Here is a 20,215-nt window from a genome sequence, read left to right on the forward strand (position 1 = left end):
CTCGGTACCTAATGGCAGTCAGGCTACCTCTGGCGAGCACATGGAGGGCGGTGCGGCCCCCAAAGAAATGCCACCCCACACCATTACTGACCCACTGCCAAACCGGTCATGCTGGAGGATGTTGCAGGCAGCACAACGTTCTCCTTGGTGTCTCCAGACTCTGTCACGTCTGTCACATGTGTTCAGTGAGAACCTGCTTTCATCTGTGAAGAGCACAGGGCGTCAGTGGCTAATTTGCCAATCTTGGTGTTCTCTGGCAAATGCCAAACATCCTGCACGGTGTTGGGCTGTAAGCACAACCCCCACCTGTGGACGTCGGGCCCTCATACCACCCTCATGGAGTCTGTTTCTGATCGTTTGAGTAGACACATGCACATTTGTGGCTTGCTGGAGGTCATTTTGCAGGGCTCTGGCAGTGCTCCTCCTGTTCCTCCTTGCACAAAGGCGGAGGTAGCGGTCCTGCTGCTGGGTTGTTGCCCTCCTACGGCCTCCTCCACGTCTCCTGATGTACTGGCCTGTCTCCTGGTAGCACCTCCATGACAGACACAGCAAACCTTCTTGCCACAGCTCGCATTGATGTGCCATCCTGGATGAGCTGCACTACCTGAGCCACTTGTGTGAGTTGTAGACTACGTCTCATGCTACCACTAGAGTGAAAGCACCGCCAGCTTTCAAAAGTGACCAAAACATCAGCCAGAAAGCATAGGAGCTGAGAAGTGGTCTGTGGTCACTACCTGCAGAACAACTCCTTTATTGGGGCTGTCTTGCTAATTGCCTATAATTTCCACCTGTTGTCTATTCCATTTGCACAACAGCATGTGAAACTGATTGTCAATCAGTGTTGCTTCCTAAGTGGACAGTTTGATTTCACAGAAGTGTGATTGACTTGAACTTACATTGTGTTGCTTAAATGTTCCCTTTATTTTTTTGAGCAGAGTATATAAATATATATATATATATATATATATATACCTAATATAAAGCTAATATAAAGCTAATAAAAAGCTATTATGCAAGAGATACTCATTCAGACCATTAGTTTGTAGAGTGTTCAAACGATAGATCCACATTGTTTTACATTGGAGAAGCTGACTATCTCTGTCATGATTATCAGGTACTATAGTTAGTCATTTACGACAAATTGTGTTTCATATCTTTGAAATGCTTAGCGACCGGCTGATCCACTGTTTTTCCGATCAAAGCCTGCTGAATTGCACTTCTATGTTGTGCCATCCTTTCCTTAACGGTACAGATGGATTTACCTACATAAAATTTGCCACAAGGGCAACATATATAGTAAATAATATACCTACTAGAGCAGGTTAATACGTGTTTAATCTGAATTCTCAGACCAGGATGCGGGTGTGCAAAGGTAACCCCCACTCCCATATACGAACAGGTAGTACACCCTAACCACCTGGTTTCTTGGTGAGGAAAATAAGAATTTACTACCGGTAATTCTATTTCTCGTAGTCCGTAGTGGATGCTGGGAACTCCGTAAGGACCATGGGGAATAGACGGGCTCCGCAGGAGACTGGGCACTCTAAAAGAAAGATTAGGTACTATCTGGTGTGCACTGGCTCCTCCCTCTATGCCCCTCCTCCAGACCTCAGTTAAGGAAACTGTGCCCGGAAGAGCTGACACAACAAGGAAAGGATTTGGAATCCAGGGTAAGACTCATACCAGCCACACCAATCACACTGTACAACTTGTGATAACCATACCCAGTTAACAGTATGAACAACAACTGAGCCTCAGTAACAGATGGCTCATAACAATAACCCTTTAGTTAAGCAATAACTATCTACATGTATTGCAGAGAGTCTGCACTTGGGACGGGCGCCCAGCATCCACTTCGGACTACGAGAAATAGAATTACCGGTGAGTAAATTCTTATTTTCTCTGACGTCCTAGTGGATGCTGGGAACTCCGTAAGGACCATGGGGATTATACTAAAGCTCCCAAACGGGCGAGAGAGTGCGGATGACTCTGCAGCACCGAATGGGCCAACACAAGGTCCTCCTCAGCCAGGGTATCAAACTTGTAGAATTTTGCAAAGGTGTTTGAACCCGACCAAGTAGCAGCTCGGCAAAGCTGTAAAGCCGAGACCCCTCGGGCAGCCGCCCAAGAAGAGCCCACCTTCCTTGTGGAATGGGCTTTTACTGATTTAGGATGCGGTAACCCTGCCGCAGAATGAGCTTGCTGAATCGTGTTACAGATCCAGCGCGCAATAGTTTGCTTTGAAGCCGGAGCACCCAGTTTGTTGGGTGCAAGCAGGATAAACAGCGAGTCAGTTTTCCTGACTCCAGCCGTCCTGGCTACATAGATTTTCAAATCCCTGACTACATCAAGTAACCTGGAGTCCTCCAAGTCCCGAGTAGCCGCAGGCACCACAATAGGCTGGTTCAAATGAAACGCTGATACCACCTTAGGGAAAAATTGGGGACGAGTCCTCAACTCTGCCCTGTCCATATGAAAGATCAGATATGGGCTTTTACATGACAAAGCCGCCAATTCTGACACACGCCTAGCTCAAGCTATGGCCAACAGCATGACCACCTTCCATGTGAGATACTTTAGCTCCACGGTCTTAAGTGGCTCAAACCAGTGTGATTTCAGGAAATCCAACACAACGTTAAGATCCCAAGGTGCCACTGGAGGCACAAAAGGGGGCTGAATATGCAGCACTCCCTTAACAAACGTCTGAACTTCAGGCAGTGAAGCCAGTTCATTTTGAAAGAAAATAGATAGGGCCGAAATCTGGACCTTTATGGACCCCAATTTTAGGCCCATAGTCACCCCTGACTGTAGGAAGTGCAGAAATCGACCCAGCTGGAATTCCTCTGTTGGGGCCTTCCTGGCCTCACACCAAGCAACATATTTCCGCCATATGCGGTGATAATGCTCTGCTGTCAGATCCTTCCTAGCTTTTATCAGCGTAGGAATCACTTAATCCGGAATGCCCTTTTCCGTTAGGATCCGGCGTTCAACTGCCATGCCGTCAAACGCAGCAGCGGTAAGTCTTGGAACAGACAGGGCCCCTGCTGTAACAGGTCCTGTCTGAGAGGCAGAGGCCATGGGTCCTCTGAGATAATTTCTTGTAGCTCTGGGTACCAAGTTCTTCTTGGCCAATCCGGAACGATGAGTATAGTTCTTACTCCTCTCTTTCTTACTATCCTCAGTACCTTGGGTATGAGAGGAAGAGGAGGGAACACATAAACCGACTGGTACACCCACAGTGTCACTAGTGCGTCCACAGCTATCGCCTGAGGGTCCCGTGACCTGGCGCAATATTTTTTTAGCTTTTTGTTGAGGCGGGACGCCATCATGTCCACCTGTGGCAGTTCCCAACGATTTACAATCTGTGTGAAGACTTCTTGATGAAGTCCCCACTCTCCCGGGTGGAGGTCGTGCCTGCTGAGGAAGTCTGCTTCCCAGTTGTCCACTCCCGGAATGAACACTGCTGACAGTGCTAGCACGTGATTCTCCGCCCATCGAAGAATCCTTGTGGCTTCTGCCATTGCTATCCTGCTTCTTGGGCCGCCCTGGCGGTTTACATGGGCGACCGCCGTGATGTTGTCTGACTGAATCAGTACTGATTGGTTTTGAAGCAGGGGCTCTGCTTGACTCAGTGCGTTGTAGATGGCCCTTAGTTCCAATATATTTATGTGTAGAGAAGTCTCCAGACTTGTGGAAGTTTCTTCCCTGAGTGACTGCCCCCCATCCTCGGAGGCTTGCATCCGTGGTCACCAGGACCCAGTCCTGTATGCCGAACCTGCGTCCCTCGAGAAGATGAGCACTCTGCAGCCACCACAGTAGAGACACCCTGGCCCTTGGGGACAGGGTGATTAACCGATGCATCTGAAGATGCGATCCGGACCATTTGTCCAACAGATCCCACTGAAAGATCCTTGCATGGAATCTGCCGAAGGGAATTGCTTCGTAAGAAGCCACCATCTTTCCCAGGACTTGCGTGCAGTGATGCACCGACACCTGTTTTGGTTTCAGGAGGTCCCTGACCAGAGATGACAATTCCTGGGCCTTCTCCTCCGGGAGAAACACCTTCTTCTGTTCTGTGTCCAGAATCATACCCAGGAAAAGCAGACGCGTCGTAGGAATCAGCTGCGACTTTGGAATATTCAGAATCCAGCCGTGCTGTTGCAACACTTCCTGAGAGAGTGCTACGCTGACCAACAACTGCTCTTTGGACCTCGCCTTATGAGGAGATCGTCCAAGTACGGGATAATTATAACTCCCTTTCTTCGAAGGAGTATCATCATTTCGGCCATTACCTTGGTAAATATTCTCGGAGCCGTGGAGAGACCAAACGGCAAAGTCTGGAATTGGTAATGACAGTTCTGTACCACAAACCTGAGGTACTCCTGGTGAGGTGGGTAAATGGGGACATGCAAGTAAGCATCCTTGATGTCCAGCGACACCATAAAATCCCCCTCTTCCAGGCTTGCAATAACCGCCCTGAGCGATTCCATTTTGAACTTGAACTTCTTTATATAAGTGTTCAAGGATTTTAAATTCAGGATGGGTCTCACCGAACCGTACGGTTTCGGTACCACAAACATTGTGGAATAGTAACCCCTGCCCTGTTGAAAGAGGGGGACCTTGATTATCACCTGCTTGTGAATTGCCGCCAGTACTACCTCCCTTTCCCTGGGAGCAGCTGGCAAGGCTGATTTGAGGTAACGGCGAGGGGGAGTCGCCTCGAACTGCAGCTTGTATCCCTGAGATACAATTTGTACAGCCCAGAGATCCACTTGTGAGCGAACCCATTGGTTGCTGAAATTTCGGAGATGCGCCCCCACCGCACCTGGCTCCGCCTGTGGAGCCCCAACGTCATGCGGTGGACTTAGTGGAAGCAGGGGAGGATTTTTGTTCCTGGGAACTGGCTGCCTGGTGCAGCTTCTTTCCTCTACCCTTGCCTCTGGCCAGAAAGGATGCTCCTCTAACCCGCTTGCCTTTCTGAGGCCGAAAGGACTGCATTTGATAATACGGTGCTTTCTTAGGCTGTGAGGGAACCTGAGGTAAAAAAGTCGACTTCCCAGCAGTTGCTGTGGATACGAGGTCCGAGAGACCGTCCTCAAATAATTCCTCACCCTTATAAGGCAAAACCTCCATGTGTTTTTTAGAATCAGCATCACCTGTCCACTGCCGAGTCCATAATACTCTCCTGGCAGAAATGGACATTGCATTAATTCTAGATGCCAGCAGGCAAATGTCCCTCTGTGCATCCCGCATATATAAGACGACGTCTTTTATATGTACGATGGTTAGCAAAATAGTATCCCTGTCGAGGGAATCAATGTTGTCTGACAGGGTATCAGTCCATGCTGCTGCAGCACTACACATCCAGGCTGAAGCAATAGCAGGTCTCAGTAGAGTACCAGAGTGTGTATACACAGACTTCAGGATAGCTTCCTGCTTTCTATCCGCAGGATCCTTTAGGGCGGCCGTATCCTGAGACGGCAGTGCCACCCTTTTAGATAAGCGTGTTAGCGCCTTGTCCACCCTAGGGGATGTTTCCCAACGTAACCTATCCGTTGGCGGGAAAGGGTACGCCATCAGTAACCTCTTAGAAATCACTAGTTTCTTATCAGGGGAACTCCACGCTTCTTCACACAAATCATTTAATTCATCAGATGGGGGAAAAGTCACTGGCTGCTTTTTCTCCCCAAACATAATACCCCTTTTGGTGGTAACCGGGTTAATATCAGAAATGTGCAATACATCTTTCATTGCAGTAATCATGCATCGGATGGCTTTTGTAGACTGTACATTTGTCTCAACCTCATCTACACTGGAGTCAGACTCCGTGTCGACATCTGTGTCTACCATCAGAGCTAGCGGGTGTTTATGAGCCCATGACGGCTTCTGAGTCGCCTGGGCAGGTGCGGGCTGAGACCCCGGCTGTCCCAAGGCTGCTGCGTCATCGAACCTTTTATGTAAGGACTTGACACTGTCGGTTAAGACCTTCCACATATCCATCCAATCAGGTGTCGGCCCCGTCGGGGGCGACACCACATGTATCTGCCCCTGCTCCGCCTCCACGTAACCCTCCTCATCAAACTTGTCGACACAGCCGTACCGACACCCCACACACACACAGGGAATGCTCAGACTGAGGACAGGACCCCACAAAGTCCTTTGGGGAGACAGAGAGATAGTATGCCAGCACACACCACAGCGCTATATAACACAGGGATTTACACTGCTAATAAGTGATTTTCCCAATAGCTGCTTGTTTGTATCGATTTGTGCCTAAATTTATGTGCCCCCCCTCTCTTTTTAACCCGTCTTGTACCTGGATACTGCAGGGGAGAGCCTGGGGAGCGTGCTTCCAGCGGAGCTGTGAAGGGAAAATGGCGCTGGTGTGCTGAGGAAGAAGGCCCCGCCCCCTCAGCGGCGGGCTTCTGTCCCGCGTTTTCTGTAACTTAATGGCGGGGTTTTTTACACATATACAGTTAACTGACTGTATCATGTGTATTTTATGCCAAAAGGTAATATAATTGCTGCCCAGGGCGCCCCCCCCCCCCCCCCAGCGCCCTGCACTCTACAGTGACCGGAGTGTGTGGTGTGCTGTGGGAGCAATGGCGCACAGCTGCAGTGCTGTGCGCTACCTTAATGAAGACAGGAGTCTTCTGCCGCCGATTTCATCGTTCTTCTTCTGTCTTCTGGCTCTGCAAGGGGGACGGCGGCGCGGCTCCGGGAACGAACGATCGAGGTCAGGCCCTGTGTTCGAACCCTCTGGAGCTAATGGTGTCCATTAGCCTAAGAAGCACAAGCTAGCTGCAAGCAGGTAGGTTTGCTTCTCTTCCCTCAGTCCCACGTAGCAGTGAGTCTGTTGCCAGCAGATCTCACTGAAAATAAAAAACCTAACAAATACTTTCTTTTCTAGCAAGCTCAGGAGAGCCCACTAGGTGCATCCAGCTCTGGCCGGGCACAGATTCTAACTGAGGTCTGGAGGAGGAGCATAGAGGGAGGAGCCAGTGCACACCAGATAGTACCTAATCTTTCTTTCAGAGTGCCCAGTCTCCTGCGGAGCCCGTCTATTCCCCATGGTACTTACGGAGTTCCCAGCATCCACTAGGACGTCAGAGAAATGGGTATTATTAGATTTTAATTTAGAAATATCAGTGTGCACCATCAGATCTTTTATATTTCTGCCACTCCTGTAACAAAACATAAGCAAGCAGACGTCTCAGTTCTTGCTTATTCAGATGCATTCTTGTACATCAGGGGAGGGGCTTATACTAGCATTAGCATAAAGTCACAGGCAAAAGCAATGGCTGCAGCAGCGTGTGACTCTCAATCAGCCTCTAAATGTTATTTTCATAAAGTATGAACTAAGCAAATTACATTAATGAGCTGTTTATCAGCTTGTACTGTTTTCTGTTCATTTTGTTTTGCTTTGCTTTGTTTCTGTGTTTGCTGCTTTTATCTTGTGTTTTATTATTAGGATTTATGTACATTTTTGTTAATTAATAATTTGAATCAAATACAATTTTTTTTCAGAGGTTGGAAGAATAACGTTAGTATTTCATGTTAAAAGCAGCTTACACCTTGCTACTTATTCAGTTTTATGTATATGTATATATGTGTGTATGTGTATATAAAAAACAGTAGTGCAGATTTATACCACGACTTTTACCATAGAATTTTATTTCATCAGAGAGACCTTTTCTCCTCCTATTGGTCAGATTGCCACTTCCTCTTAAGGTGGAGGATATGTGTAACCCCAACGGGGAAGTCACTCTGAGACTTCATTTGTGCAAGGTGAAACAGTTACTTTTTGCAGAGTTGTGCTTGAAATAAGCAACGACAGAGTACAAAAAGCAACAAAGGTACAGTAAGGAGATTTTTCTTTACCTTTATAACAACAAAATAAATATTGTACATAGGAAATACTGTTACCATCTAGTATGTTAATGAATTTAATATTATAATAATTTAATATTACATTGGTCATACTTGCACTTTTAGAGCAAATATGCATTACAAACGGAAAGATGACTTGATACAGATAAAAGGCAAATATAATGACGACAACATCTGTGATATATTTTATGTTCCCCATGTGCAATACAATGTAGAATTGCTTATGTTAGCCAAATGTATGTTTTGTACTGTGCAATAATTCCGGTAATTCAAATAAATGTGGTTTCACTATACAGTATGTTCTAGAAAGGGCTCTTCACTGTATAAGCAATACATTTGTGGAGTGCACTAATAAGAGATTTCTAACAAGGCCCAGAGTTATCAAGCCTTGGAGAGTGATACATTGCACAGTAATACAGTATCAACCAATCAGCTCCTAACTGCCACATTACAGTCTTTGTTTGAAAAATGACAGTTAGGAGCTGATTGGTTGCTACTTTATCACTGTGCAATTTATCACTGTCCAAGGCTTGATAAATCTGATTCTTTGTTGTTGCAGCAAATAGCACTAAGAAAAACTTGCTATATTTTTATTTTCAGCCCATGTTAGAATTCTGGGAAAAAGATCACCCCATTTCTTGTGTTAAATAGATAAGGGCTCAAGATTTCCCATCTTCTCCTGAATCAATACAACAGGAATTAATAAAGTATGGACAGTTCTCATAGGCAAACGTGGGGGGGAGGGGGGGTTCTGGTTGCCCGGAAACCCCCCTTCCCTTGGCAAGTGGCAAATTATGACAGCAATAGTAATGGTATATAATACGATTACTAGAGCTGCCGCCGTATCGTGCAGAGCTGCTGCACATGCCAGTAGCAGATTTTTCTACAAATTTTGCTGTGTGTGTGGTTCTGAGCCCTCATTCAGTGCACTGGACCAAAGAGTAGCTACCAGAAAGAAAAGACAGGGGCCTTAGCATGAGGTGGGAGAATGTGTACTTAGAAAGTGCAGTACTAGTTCCATAATGTTTGTGCCTTTATTATAGTATGTTTAACCTTTTCCTGACCACTGGGTGTGGTATTGAAAGTCGACAGTAACTAGGTCGACAATGTCTAGGTCGACCACTATTGGTCGACAGTAACTAGGTCGACAGGGTGTCTAGGTCGACAGGGTCTTTAGGTCGACATGTTCTAGGTCGACAGGTCAAAAGGTCGACATGAGTTTTTCATGTTATTTTGGTGTCGTTTTCTTCGTAGAGTGATCGGGAACCCCAATTAGTGCACCGCGTCCCCTCGCATGGCTCGCTTCGCTCGCCATGCTTCGGGCATGGTGCCTTCGCTTCGCTCGGCACAGATTACCGTTCCAATCGTAGTCCACGTGGATCGTTAAGTATGAAAAGGTTCAAAAAAAGAAAAAATTGTGAAAAACTCATGTCGACCTTTTGACCTGTCGACCTAGAACATGTCGACCTAAAGACCCTGTTGACCTAGACACCCTGTCGACCTAGTTACTGTCGACCAATAGTGGTCGACCTAGACATTGTCGACCTAGTTACTGTCGACTTTCAGTCCGGATCCCAAGTGGGATATTTGGAGATTGCATTTGGAAACCCCCCTTTAGAAATCCTGCGTTTGCCACTGCTTCTGGGCCTTAATCTGTGAGTGTGTTGTTTCATTTCCCTGTAGATTATTCTGTGGTTTGTGAAGCATATAGTTACTGCAGAGATTGCCAACAATAGCAAAGTTTTGGACTTGACAATATTGCAAAATAATGTTTATCTGTACCCATCACCTACATAGTCAGCCAGCTTCATGAGAATCCGTCTTATTAATGCCCTGGCAACCAGTGACATCACTTAGCAACCAGTGGCAGCACTCATGGGTCAAGGGCACTTTCTCAGAATGTGTAGGCAACCTTGCATTTTACAACAATTGGAAATTCTATGTTCTTCATTGTAACCACATTATAGTTCCATACGCTATTGGATGCATGACTGCTGTTACAACTTTTATGACTTTTAATGTTTATGATTATTTTTTAGTCCCTGCATACCTAACGTCTATAAAACACCTAATATACGTAAATACATTTAGTAGAATAGGGGTCCTTGGGAAGATATGTTAAAAGAGAACCATCACAACACGCAATTAAACAAATATCTGAACATGCACCATGTAACTAAATATGTTGCATTTATTATATGTGAAATATGTAAGTTTTCTATTGCAGTATATCTTCTTTCTTTTACAATCTAACATCATACCTCCCAACTGTCCTGATTTTCGCGAGACAGTCCCATTTTTCGAGGGACTGTCGCACTGTCCCACCCAGGGGCCGCAATGTCCCGCAGTGGGTTGGGGTTGGCATAGTTGGGAGGCTTTCAGCTACCTGTCACTTGCTGCTCTTGTCAGCAGAACAGCGTCTATTCACAGGAGACAGGGGGGCTGGGGGCATTTCAGCAGCTCATAGAGCACTGGGCATGCCCCCACAATGACAAAACGGAGACATGACCCATGATTGCGGCACTTCTGTGAAACCACGCCCCCTTTTCTTCAAGCCACACCTCCTTTACAGTCATTTGCGCTCAGGCATCCCGCATCTGGATCTCCATAAGTCGGGAGATATGTAGACTAGTGCAGTCTTCTGGGCAGCACTAAATGGGGATAAATGAGAATGTGATCTTCCAGTGTACTGTCAGGAGCAAGCTAGCTATGGCCTGAGACTAATCCTGTAATGTCAGGAGCAGGCTAGCTGTGTTCTGTGACAGATCCTGTACTGTCAGGAGAAAGCTAGCTGTGACCTGAGAAAATCCTGTACTTTCAGGAGCAGGCTGCGCCTGAGTCAAATCCTGTATTGTCAGGAGCAGGCTAGCTGTGTGCAGAGACATATAGGGGTATATGCAATTGTGGTCGAACTCCGGCTGGAATTCGACCGTTTTTTAATTCGACACAATTCGACAGTCAGACACCCTCCCGCCGAGACCCGAATTCGACATATTCAATAAAAAACAGTTTGGACAGTCCCGCTGTCGAAAAACGGACCAATTGACGGATAGTGTGCGTCCTGGATTCGACTTCATGTACGGCACAGAATTTGTTTATAAAACCCTGAAAAAAAATGCATGGGCTCCCCCCTCCTATGCATAACCAGCCTCGGGCTCTTTGAGCCGGTCCTGGTTGTAAAAATACGGGGGGGGGAAATGACAGGGGATCCCCCGTATTTTAACAACCAGCACCGGGCTCTGCGTCCGGTCCTGGTGCCAAGAATAGGGGGGACAAAATACGTAGGGGTCCCCCGTATTTTTAACACCAGCACCGGGCTCCACTAGTCAGAGAGATAATGCCACAGCCGGGGGAAAATTTTATATCGGTCCCTGCGGCCGTGGCATTAAATCACTAACTAGTCACCCCTGGCCGGGGTACCCTAGAGAAGTGGGGACCCCTTAAATCAAGGGGTCCCCCCCCTCCAGCCACCCAAGGGCCAGGGGTGAAGCCCGAGGCTGTCCCCCCCCCATCCAAGGGCTGCGGATGGGAGGCTGATAGCCAAGTGACAAAAATAAAGAATATTGTTTTTTGTAGCAGAACTACAAGTCCCAGCAAGCCTCCCCCGCAAGCTGGTACTTGGAGAACCACAAGTACCAGCATGCGGGGGGGGGCGCTGGTACCTGTAGTTCTACTACATAAAAAATACCCAAATAAAAACAGTACACGCACACCGTGAAAGTAAAACTTTACTACATACATGCACGCCGACACACACATACCTATGTTGACACGCCGACTCGGTCCACTTCTCCATGTAGAATCCATGGGGTACCTGAAAATAAAATTATACTCACAAAAATCCTGTGTAGATCTGTCCTCTTCTGCTTTTAATCCACATACTTGGCAAAAAAACAAACCGGAAAACACGATCCACGCACTGAAAAGGGTCCCATGTTTACACATGGGACCCCTTTCCCCGACTGCTGAGACCCCCCGTGACTCCTGTCACAGAGGGTCCCTTGAGCCAATCAGGGAGCGCCATGTCGTGGCACTCTCCTGATTGGCTGTGCGCATCTGAGCTGTACATTATCATGCACGAACTACAGTATTTACTGTATATATTTATCTAGGGGACGAACACATGCAAAATCGTTATGCAAACCAAAGTGGCGGCTGGGCACACCCCCTCTAGAGACTTGCCACACCCCTAAACATGGCCCTACCACTGTATTCACCCGGTGGGCAATACATGCCCCAGTCCGACACTGCTATCAGGCGCAGGCTAGCTGTATCCTGAGACAAATCCTGCACTGTCAGTAGCAGGCTAGCTGTGTTCTGTGACAAATCCTGCACTGTCAGTAGCAGGCTAGCTGTGTCCTGAGACAAATCCTGCACTGTCAGTAGCAGACTAGCTGTGACCTGAGACAAATCCTGTACTGTCAGGAGCAGGCTAGCTCTGTCCTGAGACAAATCCTGTACTGTCAGGAGCAGGCTAGCTGTGTTCTGTGACAAATCCTGCACTGTCAGTAGCATCTAGCTGTGACCTGAGACAAATCCTGCACTGTCAGGAGGAGGCTAGCTGTGACCTGAGACAAATCCTGCACTGTCAGGAGGAGGCTAGCTGTGATCTGAGACAGAGCCTTTACTATTAGGAGAACTTGTATGACATCACAAAGAAGGGGAAGGGTTGAAAGCTGCAAGGTATCTGAGCACTTTCACATCCATTAAAAAGCACACCAGAGAGCTTCTCCCGGCTGTAGTTTGTCTGTACATGCACCCATATGCGTGAGAAGGGTGCCACTGGGGCAGTGATGGTGTCACTCCCTCAACTATGCATCCTGGTCGCACCATTCTATTTACAGCCCTGTATGTACACATTAACTATGTACCCATTAGGAGTGGCTCTAAAGGAGAGGTGTCGGTATAAAGTACCTTGGCATCTCTGGAGGTCTGGGCCAGCCAATGAGACATACTATAAGTATGCCATGAAAATAACATTGTCAGTCTCTCATTATATTCAGCACAAGGTGACGGACAGGGCATCAACGCACCAACACTTACCTTCTCTGTGCCGTAAGAGTGGTTATTCAAGACGCCAGGAGTGCTGCATATGTGTATAGCTGTGGATTGGATTGTACATGCGGGCACCCGGCGCAGCATATCTGCATTAGGAGAGAGCCGGACACTGGGACTTGTGTGTGTATATATATATATATATATATATATATATATACACAGGTTGAGTATCCCATATCCAAATATTCCGAAATACGGAATATTCCGAAATACAGACTTTTTTGAGTGAGATTGAGATAGTGAAACCTTTGTTTTTTGATGGCTCAATGTACACAAACTTTGTTTTATACACAAAGTTATTAAAAATATTGTATTAATGACCTTCAGGCTGTGTGTATAAGGTGTATATGAAACTTAAATGAATTGTGTGAATGTAGACACACTTTGTTTAATGCACAAAGTTATAAAAAATATTGGCTAAAATTACCTTCAGGCTGTGTGTATAAGGTGTATATGTAACATAAATGCATTCTGTGCTTAGATTTAGGTCCCATCACCATGATATCTCATTATGGTATGCAATTATTCCAAAATACGGAAAAATCCCATATCCAAAATACCTCTGGTCCCAAGCATTTTGGATAAGGGAGACTCAACCTGTATATATAAAGAAGTGAGTATTGTATACAGTGTCAGACTGGAACATGAAGGGCCCACCGGGGGTATGCAGTGGTAGGGGCCATGATTAGAGCTGTGGCCAGCCTTTAAAGTGGGTATGGCCAGCCACCACGGAGGTTTGGCTAACCATTATAGAGTACCTGGTCTGGACTCCTTGATAATTTATATAGAAATTAATGCTAGTGCATGCATGATAATGTGCCAGATTAATGACAGCAATGTATTGAAGAGAATACATCATAATCCTGTGCAGTATAAGGTAACATGTGTATAATATATTATTCAAGTGCACAGTCTAGAACCTGATCCCTAGAGGAGGAGGGCCCCCCAGGCAGTGGGGCCTACCGATGGTTTCCCCCGTACCCCTGTGGGCCAGTCCGAGCCTGATTGTATAAGAGAAACAAAATTCTGTACAGACTTGCCAACCCTTGAAATTATTTTTTTCAGAATGTTATAAAGTTACTAACAGACATGATTTGTTTTTTTCTGACAAATGTATCTAATTAAAAAATGTCTCAGTGACAGCGAGTGGAAGTAGTAACATTTCTACATTCTCCATACAGCTCTTACTTCCTGTGACGTGAAGTAACACAAATTACATAGGTACGGCAATGTTCTACAGCACACCATATTAAACAAAAACACACTTCCAAAAGAATAATGAAATGGGCACACGGCAATCACGCTTGGTCTGCTGGGCAGATATGGTAGATACTGTAGCTGGTGAAGTTGGCAAGTGTTTGTTGTGCTGGGCTGTTGAGAACACAGGAAATGTGTAGTGCGATTTGTGAAAGATAACAGGAGCTCTGGTATCTGTGGTTAGAAGCAGAAACGCCAGCCAGGCTTTCAGATGTATTTCCTTCACACAGAACATGTAAGAGGTATCTGTATAAACATCGAGCTCTGATGTCATTGCTTATAATAGCGAGTGCCGATTGCATGACTTTAATGCTCATTAGGAATTATTCTGAATACTAGAATTACCATACCATCCAACATTGGTACATTTGTAATCGAGGCATTGGGGGCATTGGAGCATCATAGTTGGACCAGTCACGCCCCTGGTTGGCTTTTTAAACCAAAACACAGCTTCACTGCTGCATGTAAAGGAGGCATGTGCAGGGAACAGTTGCCCGCAAATCGGAACATATGAAATCTGAATGGTTAGGCAGCATGGAATGACCATGTTTGTGTGAACATTACCCAATTACATATGTGCTTATACAGTATTTATACAGTACGTATGTAAAAAAACTAAAAACTGACACACCAAGCTTAATGTCCAATAATGCAACAAACTGTACTGTAAACTTACCAAGTCATACAAAGCTCATCGCTATTCAGACAAATGTAATGCCATCTGTGCAGGGGCAAATACAGGATTTGTACACACACACACACACACACACACACACACTATGTGGACAAAAGTATTTGGACGCCTGACCATTACACCAACAGGGACTGTGATGACATTGTATTCAAACACATATACTTTAATATGGAGTTGGTCCCACTTTTGCAGCTATAACAGCTTCCACTCTTCTTGGACGGCTTTCCACAAGCATTTGGAGTGTTTCTGTGGGAATATTTGCCCACTCATTCTGTAGAGCACTAATGAGGCACTAATGTTGGGCGAGTAGGCCTGGCTTGCAATCTTCCAGTTCATACCAAAGGTGCTCGATGGGGTTGAGGTCAGGGCTCTGTACGGGTCAGTCATGTTCTTCCGTACCGGACTCATCAAACCATGTCTTTATAGTCCTTGTTTTGTGCACTGGGGCACAGTCATGTTGGAATAGAAAAAGGCCTTCCTCAAACTGCTGCCACAAAGTTGGAAGCCTAGTATTGTCCAAAATGTCTGGGTATGCTGAAGCATTAAGATTGCTTGAGCCTAGCCCAAACCCTGAAACAGCCCCATATCATTATCCCTCCTCCACCAAACTTCACAGATGGCATAATGCAGTCAGGCAGGTAATGTTCTCCCAGCATCTGCCAAACCCAGACTCACCCATCTGACTGCTAAACATTCAGTGTCATTCATCACTTCACAGAACACATTTCCACTGTTCCACAGTCTAGTGTTGGTGGCTTTACACCACTCCATCCGACGCTTGGCATTGAACTTGGTGATGTGAGGCTTACATGCAGCTGCCATGGAAACCCATTCCATTAAGCTCCTGCCGCACAGTTTTGTGCTTACAGTAATGCCACTGAAAGTTAGGAACTCTTCATCTATGGAATCAGCAGAGCGTTGGCAACTTGGTTTTGCCCAACTACTAACAAATTTGCTGCTGCAATCAACTCTGAATTACCCCCCATGTGCCTTAGCAGTCGCTCTGTGACTTTACGTGGTCTTCCGCTTAGTGGCTCAGTTGCTGTTGTTCCTAAACCCTTCCACTTTCATATACTATCACTTACAGTTGACCATGGAATATCCAGCAAGGATGAAATTTAACTAACCATCTTATTGCAAAGGTGGCATTCTATCACAATACCATGCTTGAAGTCTCGGAGTTCTTCAGAAGACCCATTTTGTATCACAAATGTTAACAAACGCAAACTACATGGCTAGGTGCTTGATGTTATACTTCTGTGGTAACGGGTCTGTTTGAAACACCTGAATTCAATAATTAACTGGTGTGGCTAAATACTTTTGTCCATATAGTGTATATAGAGTACTGTGTTTTAGGCAGGTATGGAAAAAATGCTGCAAAGGAAGAATGCTTTCAAAATAGAGTGCTAATAGTTTATTGGTATAAATTAACAAAAAGCTAAGTGACTGAACAGAAGAGAAATCTAAATCAAATCAATATTTGGTGTGACCATGCTTTGCCTTCAAAACAGCATCAATTCTTCTAGGAACACTTGCACACGTTTTTTGAAGGAACTCGGCAAGGAGATTGTTCCAAACATCTTATAGAACTAACCACAGATCTTCTGTGGATGTAGGCTTGCTCAAATCCTTCTGTCTCTTCATGTAATCCCAAACAGATTCGATGATGTTGAGATCAGGGCTCTGTGAGGGGCATATCATCACTTCTAGGCAGGGGTCTTTTAAGAGAGGAGGAGGCCCGTGTTCAGCCTCCTCCGTTCGGGCCCCCTCCTCTCTGCCCGGAGCACTGTAGAGTCTGAGCACTAGAGGGATCAGACTGTACTGCGCATGCGCAGATCTCCGGGAAAATAGTGCGGCGGCCATTTTCCCTGAGATTTCTCTACTGCACATGTGCAGAACTCCGTGAAAATGGCCGCTGAGCCATTTTCACTGTGTACTAATAGCGCTGCGATGGCGGTGCTAGACTTCGGAGGGGTGAGTATTTTAAAAATGGGTGCAGAGTGTGTGGTGGGGGCCCCCTCTGTACTCAGGGGCCCGTGTGCACCGCACACACTGCACCTATTATAGAAACGCCAGTGCTTCTAGGACACCCTGTTCTGCTGTAAGGTGAAGATAGTTCTTAATAACATTTACTGTATGTTTAGTACCATTGTCCTGCTGCTAAATTATTTTGGAGACAATCAGACATCTCCCTGTTGGTATTGCATGATGGATAAGTACAGTAGGTCAACAGGATCAAAAGGTCGACAGGTTCAAAAGGTTGGCATGATAATGGTCGACACATGTGATACCCACAAATCTGGTGCTGAAACTTAAAACGGAGTGTGAGGTCTAAAATCAACTAGGTTTGGTTACGATTAGAGAGGTAGACCTGCTTTACCTCTCAGACACAATGGCTACAGACAAACACAGGATCCAATTCCATTTTATTTATACATAAAACAAAGTAGTAACTTTACTTCTCACCACAAGTGACTTCAATTTAGCAATGGCAATGCTAAACAGTTTAAATGACCTAACTCAGAGTTTAATTAACTAGCATGTACGTGAATATGAAAAATACAATTTTGCATAACATTCCCTGCAAAATAAACAGTTCACGTGCACAGTCCAGTGCTTTGGGAAACGGAAAACTAGCGTTTATAGAGCATAATCATTAGCATGAGTCTTTGTAAGGTTAGCTCTTAACATACAGACTCCGGCATTAAGGGCCTAATTCAGACCCGATGACTGCAACAGCAGCGATGGCAGTCTGAAGCCCTTTGCCTAGTGCGTACTGCACGTGCGCACGCATCTCACTGGTGCGATCGCCTCTGCCTGATTGACAGGCAGAGATGGTCGCGGGGCGGGAGTGGGCGTGTCAACAGCGTTAGAATGCCGTTGGTGGGACACGGTCCGGACAACACAAGCGTTTCCGCATCAATGCGGGGACAGGTCACAGCGGCTGCATGATGTCACCCGAAAGTGCAGAACGCGGTGGGTAGCCGCCTGCCAGCGCAGCTAGGCTGCACAGGTAGGGTGCTACTTGGTGGGTGCGAAAGCATCGTCACCGTGCAATACTTTCGCACCTGTGCAGGGGGGGGGCAAGGCCTAAAATCCGGGGCGGACTAGCCCTGTACTGGGCGTCCCCCCACATGTCGGAGAAACTGATCGTAGATGTGCTAAATTTAGCACATCTACGATCAAGTCTGAATCCCCCCCAAAAGAGCATTAGCATAAAGTCTTTGCAAGTATAGCTCTTTACATACAGAGTCCAGCATAAGAAACGCACAAACAATATAACCAAGTCCGGTATTTTAGAAGAAAATATATCTGCTTCATTACATTCAACATTTGTGAACACACCTTTACTTTGACCTGCCTGCATTTTAAACCATTCACTTTGGCCTGAACTGAACACATTAGCATTTGCACGACATACATTTGCATCATCATACTTTTGCATTGAGGCGCACACCTCTATTAATGACCTGACAACAACAGGTGCTTTACTTCAACATAACTGCTTTAGCATAACACAGAATACATTTGTATTACCACATTTTAACATTTCAAAACACCATAAGGTAATGCAAGCTACTTAAAGGGGAAAAGAGGGGACACAAGAAAACCTATCCCTGTTGTTGATCACATATTGGTAGCACTGGAGACGGGGTACCTAACCCTTTTTATTTCATGCAGGGACACACCAACAATGAGGGGAGCCAACCCTCTTTCATATACAATATGTCCTGCTGGCCATTAACGCAGAGGGGAGCCTACCTTCTTATGTCGTTGTCCCCCATAAGCAGAGTCTCGCAGCGGAAGGGAATCCAGAGAGATGTGGAGCCTACCCCCTTTTATTAATTATGCAGCCAGGGCACTAATGATGCAGGCAGCCTAATCCCTTTTATTTGGAAAAAGGATGGTGGGGGTGGATAATGGATATGGCGCTGTATGTGATCTGGAGCAAGCCCAAGGGAGGGTATGGGAGCCCCCTAAACATTGACTCAGTCAAGAATGAGCGGTAAGAAATGTTAACTCTCCCTTTTGGGTGCTGGATCCTGTAACTACTATGACAAGGATCACATACACGGGAACTCAGATGAACACTTTCAGTGTTTATTTTGTACAGCAGGTTACCACATAGCAAGTTAAGTCCATATGCAGTCGGTATTACAGGCAGTAGCATACAGGCACACTCAGCATAGCAGACTCTTCATAGGCTCCAATGGTCCCTAGTCTAACCCACCCACACAACCCGGCCTATCACCTGGACACTAACTGCCATCAGGAGCAAGGTGACTCTGCACTGGAAACCCTTATATCGGGAGATCCCAGGTGCTGCTGATCACCTGGGATTCTGCTACTGCTTCCAAAACCTGGTCTGAATTCTCCACATTACTTTCACATGGAACAATGTTGTCTCTGCCACACTCCTCCATCCTTAGCTTCAACCACCCTGGTGAAGCTACACCATTTTCAGGTGAGCTCTCTGCCTCGCCCACCCCTACCTGTGTCATCCACCCAGGTACACAGCTTTCCACTACCTTCCAGAGGTCACCCACCTTGCCTTCTTCCCCCTCCCCTAGCTTCACCATAGGGTTGCTTGGAGGAACAGGACCTACAAACCTCCTGGAAAGGGCATCGGCATTGAGGTGCTGTTTCCCCTGACGATGCCTTACCTCAAACTTAAATGGCTGCAAAGCCAAAAACCAACGGGTCACATGAGCATTCACCTCTTTGTTTGTATGCATCCACTGTAAGGGTGCATGGTCTGTGACCAACAAAAACTCTTGTCCCAATAAATAATACCTTAATGACTCAACTGCCCATTTAATGGCCAAGCACTCCTGCTCTACAGTTGAGTACCTGCGCTCCCTGGGCAATAATTTACGGCTAGGGTAGAGGATGGGCTTCTCCTCTCCATCTACCTCTTGGGATAGGACTGCTCCTAATCCTGTCCCAGAGGCATCCGTTTGTAACACAAATTGTTTTTTAAAGTCAGGAGCTTGCAAGACAGGCTCAGTGCACAAAGCTCATCTTAAATCCTGCCAAGCAGTTTCCACTGGTCTAGACCACGTTATCTTGTCAGGGAACTGTTTTTTAAGACAGTTAGTGGAGCCGCTCTAGCGGCGAAATCTCGATTGAACCTGGGATAATATCCGACCAAACCGAGAAATGTCCTAAGTTGTGATTTACAGTTAGGTCTAGACCAGGTGAGGACTGCTTCTACCTTACTAGGCTGAGGTTTAACCTGTCCTCTGCCCACAATGTACCCCAAATACTTGGCCTCAATCATACCAATGGCACATTTCTCAGGGTTGGGGGTAAACC

General features: G+C 46.2%; 1 protein-coding gene across 3 annotated transcripts in view; it reads left to right on the top strand.

Moving 5' to 3' along the window:
* Positions 1 to 20,215, top strand: part of APBB1IP (amyloid beta precursor protein binding family B member 1 interacting protein) — a 396,905-nt gene that overhangs the window by 114,140 nt on the left and 262,550 nt on the right. For 2 of the 3 annotated variants that reach the window (XM_063921655.1, XM_063921651.1), the window contains exon 1: positions 7,721 to 7,856. The exons of the other annotated variant lie outside the window; for it this stretch is intronic. The gene's annotated coding sequence lies outside the window, so the exon portion shown is untranslated. Of the gene's footprint in view, positions 1 to 7,720; positions 7,857 to 20,215 lie in introns of those variants that run through there. 3 annotated transcript variants of the gene reach the window in all.

Source organism: Pseudophryne corroboree, chromosome 5 (genome assembly GCF_028390025.1).
Source record: "Pseudophryne corroboree isolate aPseCor3 chromosome 5, aPseCor3.hap2, whole genome shotgun sequence".
Classification (NCBI taxonomy): Eukaryota; Metazoa; Chordata; class Amphibia; order Anura; family Myobatrachidae; genus Pseudophryne; species Pseudophryne corroboree.